The sequence below is a fragment of the Rhinolophus sinicus genome, chromosome 6, assembly GCF_057876585.1.
Source record: "Rhinolophus sinicus isolate RSI-liver-muscle chromosome 6, RSI-T2T, whole genome shotgun sequence".
Taxonomy (NCBI): Eukaryota; Metazoa; Chordata; class Mammalia; order Chiroptera; family Rhinolophidae; genus Rhinolophus; species Rhinolophus sinicus.
Window position 1 is genome coordinate 5881624 of NC_142506.1, and position 6655 is coordinate 5888278.

Here is a 6655-nt window from a genome sequence, read left to right on the forward strand (position 1 = left end):
CCTGGCTGGCTCCCTGGCCTGCCTCTCAGCTCACTTGGCTCCCATTATGGCCGAGCTGCTTTCCTTAGGGCTGTGGCTTCCTCCTCGGGGAAGCAGGGAAAGAGAAGCTAAAAGGTGAAGTGGGAGAAGAAAAAGAGGTTCCTGCCTCTGGGTCTGGGTTAGAAAGGAACTAGGATCATCCTAGATTCTTCCTCAGAATCGACACTACGATAGTCAACTAATGAGTCTCTCGATCACAGAACTGAAGGGCCCTACCTAGCAGCCTTTTATCAGGGGAGCAGCCAAGCGCTGGGGCTCTGGAGCCAGACTGCCTAGTTCCAATACCGTCCCCCCCTACCCCCCCCACCACTTATGACCCTTGTGACAGTCACTTCCCTTCTCTCTGTCTTCAGGGGCTAAATGAAATGACTAATGTGGCATGCTGAGCAGAGGGGGGACATTGAGGGAGCCTTCAGTAAGTGTTATCTGTCACCATTTGCATTGGTTTCCTATAGCTACTGGGACACATTACCAGAAAGTTAGTGCCTTAAAATAATACAAACTTAGGATCTTACAGTTCTGGGGGCCGAACATCCTAAGTGAGACTCCATGGGCTAAAATCAAGCTATCAGCAGGGCTGCATTCCTTCTGGAGGCCCTGGGGGGGATTTTGTTTCCTGGCCTTTTTCCAGCTTCTAGAGCAGGGGTGTCCAAACTTTTTTCAACGTTTTTCACCAAGGGCCATACGCAATAAAATATACAAACAGCCGGGCCACTCACTCGATGTGAAATACGTATTGCCTCACCTGGTTTATTTAAGTGAACTAAATATATTTTTGGAATTTGCTGTGGGCCAATTAACAATGGATCGCGGGCCGCAGTTGGCTCGCCGGCCGCAGTTTGGACACCCCTGTTCTAGAGTCTTCCTGCATTCCTTGGCCAGCGGCCCCTTCCTCCATTTTCGCAGTCAACAGTCACATCATTCTGACATCTGCTTCAGCAGCACATCTTTTCTGACGCGTCTGCCTCTCTATTGTAAGGACCCTTGTGATTATTTGGTCCCGTCTGGATAACCCAGGACATTCTCCCTCTCTTAAAATCCTTAACTCAATCGCATCAAGTCCTTTTTGCCATGTAAAGTAACATATTCCCAGGTTCTGGGGGTTAGAATGTGGACGTTTTGGGGGGCCATTATTCCGCCTTCCACACTGTTATATTTTCACATATATTTACTGCCTCTTCTTAGCCAGCTGTAGTATCTTATTCTGAACCAAATAAGAACTTGGCCTATTTTCTCAAGGAACTCACAGCCTAGGTGCAGAAGACAAACAGGTAAACAAATATGCAAACTACAGATTTTCAGATGTAAAGATGTAATTCTGTACAGGGAATGGAGAGATAAAAGAGGAGAAAAAAAGAGAGCTGGGGTGAGAGAAGCATCCCAGGAAGAGGGAATAAAATAAACAGAAGCATAAAGGTGGGAAGATGCCAGTGTGAAGCCACGTCAGGGCGTTTACTGTCACTCCAGCTTGCAGTGTGTTGATACTCACATATGAGGTGTTGAGTCAGGGGCTGAAGCAGCTCTGAGACATGAGCCTAGAGAGGAAGGAAGGAAGCAGGTCATAGAGGACCTTGTATATTACGCTGAAGAGCTTGGACTTCACGGGTAGGCAATGGAGACAGGAAAGGTTGAGAACGCTGTGTGACCTGGTGTCTAGTTTACAATAAGATGGAACATAGATTATAGAGGGTGATGCTACACAAGGGGGAACCAGCTCATCCACTACCATCCATCCATCCATCCATCCATCCATCCATCCATCCATCCATCCATTTATCTAGCCAATTAAATTATTTATCTATCTATTCTTTAATGCATTATATTTCCACCCATCTTTTCATCCACCAATCCATCTATCTTCCCATCCATTTATTCTCAGTCCATCTATTCAAGCACCCATCCAATAAGCATTTATTTAGTACCTGTTTCTCCTCCTGGCGCTATGCTCAGAATGCAAAGACAAAAAACATAATCTATGCTTTGAATAGCTCAGCTTCTAGAAGAATTGACAGTTGAATAAAATTCAATTACATTGTCAAGATAGCAAATATCCTCAGGGGTGGGGGAACAAGATGTGGCTTAAGGAGGCACTAGAAAGATACCTAATCCAGCCGGAGCGTGAGATCAGGGAAGACTTCCCGGAAGAGGCAATGCCTAAATTGAGTATTTAAAGTTGAGTAGGAGTTAATGAAGCAAAACAGGAGACAGGTAGAAGAAGTGTTCCAGGCAGAAAGGACATGTAAAAGCATGAACAAGCCTGGTGGGTTCTGGAATCTCTCAAGGGGTCCATGACAAGAGCCCAAACTAAGCAAGTAGCAGAAATTATTCTCCCTGTGCCCATCAGCTCCACAAAGTCAGGACTTTGCCTTGTTCCGTGTTTGATCCCCAGAGACTAGAACAGGGTCTGACACACAGTAAGTGCTCAGCTAAGGTTTGTTGAGTGAATGAATGATGAATGGATAATGATGAAAAAACAATCTGTGCCTTTATGTATGTTTCTAACATCCCGAAATATCCACCACCTGGTTATCACACTTATTATTGATGTTTTCAACATGAAGTTTGATACAACTTGCATTCCATTTCAGAACCATAATTCTTGCATTTGTTCTGAGTTACTTCGGCATTTAAATGGATTCAGTACTCATTATTAGCTCGTCTACAGCAACTTCATCTCAGCGTCTTGTGTCTTCATTTATCTCTCGGATGACAGAAATTCCTATCAAACTGTTTTCCTCTTGTTTTCTTTTCTTTTTCTCCCCAAGAGAAGCTCACGGGCATCGTGGTTCCTAATTTCCTGCTGGATTGAAAATGTTTGTTTGTTGCCTTCATCTAGGGAAGTCGACGTGGCTGGGTTTCACATGCTGGGGCCCCACTTCCTTCCTTAAAGAATCCATTGCCGTTATCTCTAGCAATTAAAACTGCTGGAGAAAAAGGAGACGTCAACTTAGTTATACTTGATTGCTTCTTCTACCTGAATGTCTTCAAGCTCCTTTCCTTAGTATTGGACTTCAGTAACTATATCTTGGCACTGGTTATTGTAAAGGCTTTTTTTTTTTTTTTGTCCTGGGACTTTGCCCATTGAATCTGCATATTTTTAAGAAAGTTTTACTCTACTACATATGTGAAAATTTTTTCTCCCATTTTTCTGTGCTCTTTCTCAGAAATCCTAATTGTGAATATGGTGGACACCGTCTGTTTTCCTTATTTCTCTCTCCTCTATTTTTACCTTAGTTTTCACACTGCTGAAGCAAGAAAAAGGAAGGAGGAGCAAGGAGGATCCGAGAGGAAAGACAGGAAAGCGGGTCACGCATGACTTTGCAATCACAGTACTTTTTGGCTTTTCCTTTGTAGGAGATGAAAGAAAGCTGTTAGGCTGAGAAATGATGGTTATTATTATTGTTACCTTTGTTGTTGTTTTTAGCAAGATAGCTGCTGCGCTGTGTGTAGATCACTCCAAGTTGATTGGTGGCCATTGATTGGGTGAAACATGACCCTTTCTCTGTGCCACTACGAATCCATCTACTGGTATGGTTTCTGTAACTGTATTGAGGACGTAGTGTTCCACCCACAAGAGTCGGTCTGAGCTGCCTCCCTGGGCCACCCTCCTGGTCTCAGGCCCCAAACAAGCAGCAGAACTGAATCCAAGGTGCACTAGCACACCGCTGAGCGTGTAGCCAGCAGGGGGACCAACTGAGCACCTAGTGGGTGATGCCACTGTGATTTGCTCCTCCCCCCATTATCTCATTGAATGTTTCCAGCAAACTCCTCTTAGACTTCCATGCTGCTCACCTGACTTCAAGGAAGAGGAAATGGCATGGCACAGGGGAGGGGCAGAAGGCAGCAATTACCGGTCTCTGCTCTCTCAAGTTATCATATCTGAGGAATCAAAGAAAGGGCTGGAGAAAAGAACCCAGGCAGCATGGCCACCGATTTTGCAAAAGCAGAAAAGGAAGCAGGGAAGGGCCTCTATGCAACGATGAGGGCCATTGGGGAATTGGGGAGCTAATGTAGGAAGCCAGACAAAGGAGGGCAGGGCTCCCCTGAGATGTGGGAAAGGGAGAAGGCTGTCTGTAATGTGTCCCTGGGGTCAGATGTACGAGGAACAAAGAATGTTAAAAATGCCATAGCAGAGCCAGCAAGAGATGCCAAGTGTTAGGTTAAGTTTCCTAGGAGTCAGACTCTAACACAAGGCCTTGCATGTAGGTAGTTTATTTGGGAAATGGTCTCAGGAAGCTCTGGGAGAGGGAAAGTGAGGCAGGGAAGGGAGGTATACCCATACCAGATGCATCCATGAGCAGGTTACATCTGTGTGTACCTGGGGCTCACTGCTACTGGGGTTCTCTGGGAGACTGCAAAGAGCTTGACTCAGTGCCATCTCACCCGAGGGGTGAGGGAGTTGGACACGGCCCCACCAACTCCCACCTGTCATTGGTTATGGGGCTGCTGGAGCGCCAGGCCTCCTCTGGCCTGCTCCACACACCGGCTGAGCCCGTTCCTGCTAAAGGGGACGTCACGGGTCCTGAGGACAGAAGCAATCAGCCACTGAGAAAAAATGACATAGGCAGGGCTGCAGAGGTTCTGCCTAGGATGCTCCTGCCAGTGGGTGCAACCACGTGGGCCCTGATGGATTGAACATGACCCTGCCCCAAGCCCTGGCCAACTCCACCACTACTAATCATTGCGGGAGTTGAGGACAGGGAAGCTCGGGTCTAATGGTCTCAGAGCCCCACCCTCTCCACCAGTTGACTGTTTTCTGGGAGGAATGTTCACTTTCAGCTTGACCCAGGGAACCAGCCCTCTGAACCAAGTCCCACCCATGCAATTCAAACCAGATGAAACTGTTTCCTGCCCATGCATGAGGATATGTATGTATCTATCTTCCCTTCGTGACTCTAGAAGTAATACTTACACATTATATAAAGTCTGAAAAACACAAACATTTGGAAAGAAGGAATGAGATTCCATTTCTTCCCACACTGGAGAGCCCATCACCCAGAGATAAACATTGTTAACATTTTTGAAATTTATCTTTCGAGTTATTTTCATTGCGTGTATTTTTCACATGCTTGAAGTCATCATAATTCTGTATATACAATAATCTATCTTGCTTTTTTTTGTTAAGGTTTTTATTTATTTCTTTTTCTTTTTAAACATTATTTATTGATATACCAACATAGAAGATGATGATGTTACATTTTTTTTACATTCAATAGTATTTGATATTAATTTCAGGTGTACAGCAATTGGTTAGACATTTATATCTAATTGACACAAATTGATAGTAACAAAATAATACCGGGATGTAAAGTACAGCATAGGGAATATAGTCAATGATATGCTAATAACTATGTATAAGCTATTGCCATTTTATTATTCATAATTTCGACCTTTCATTTTATTTTCCATCTTAAAGAAGTCCCTCTAACATTCCTTGTAATACTGGTTTGGTGGTGATGAACTCCTTTAGCTTTTTCTTGTCTGGGAGGCTCTTTATCTTATCCTCTGATTTTAAACGATAGCCTTGCTGGGTAAAGTAGTCTTGGTTTTAGGTCCTGGTTTTTCTTCACATTGAATATTTTGTGCCGATCCCTTCTGGCCTGCAACGTTTATGTTGATAAATCATCTGACAGTCTTATGGGAGCTCCCTTTTAAGTTACTAGTTGCCTTTCTCTTGCTGCTTTTAGGATTCTCTCTTTGTCTTTAGCCTTTGCCATTTTAATTATAATGTGTCTTGCTGTGGGCCTATGTGGGTTCATCTTGTTTGGGACTCTGTGCTTCCCAGGCTTGTTTGTCTATTTTCTTCACCAGGCAAGGAAATTTTTCAGTCATTATTTCTTCAAATAGGTTCTCAATCCCTTGCTTTCTCTCTTTTCTTTCTGGTACCCCTATGATGTGAATGTTGTTATACTTGATGTTGTCCCAGAGGTCTCTTAAACTATCCTCATTTCTTTGGATTCTTTTTTTCTTCTTGCTGTTCTGATTGGGTGTTTTATGCTACCTTGTCTTCCAAATTGTTGATTCAATCCTCTGCTTCATCTAGTCTACTGGTGATTCCTTCTAGTGCTTTCTTCATTTCAGTTATTGTGTTATTTACTTCTGATTGGTTCTTTCTTATGGTTTCTACATCCTATTTTTTTATGCTTGCTATCTCTTTGTTGAAGTTCTCACTAAGTTCCTCGAGCATCCTTATAACCATTGTTTTGAACTCTGTCGCTGGTAGGTTGCTTGTCTCCATTTTGTTTAGTTCTCTCTCTGGAGTTTTCTCCTGTTCTTTCATTTGGGATGTATTTCTTTGTTCCCTCATTTTGGCTGCCTCTCTGTGTTTGTTTCTGTGTACTAGGTAGGTCTACTACATCCCCCAGTCTTGGCCAGAAGGCCTTATGTGGTTGGTGCCCTCTGACACCCTGGCACAGTCTCCCTGGTCACCTGAGCCCGCTGCTCCAGGAGTGTCCCCTGTATGAGTTGTTTGTGCCCTCCTGTTATAGTTGAGCCTTGATTGCTATTGGCAGGTCAATAGGTGGGTTGACCTCAGGCTGATTGGCTGTGGGGTTTGGCCACATCAACAGCTTACGGGCTGCTGTGCGAGGGGATGGGGGGTTACCCCACTGAGTGG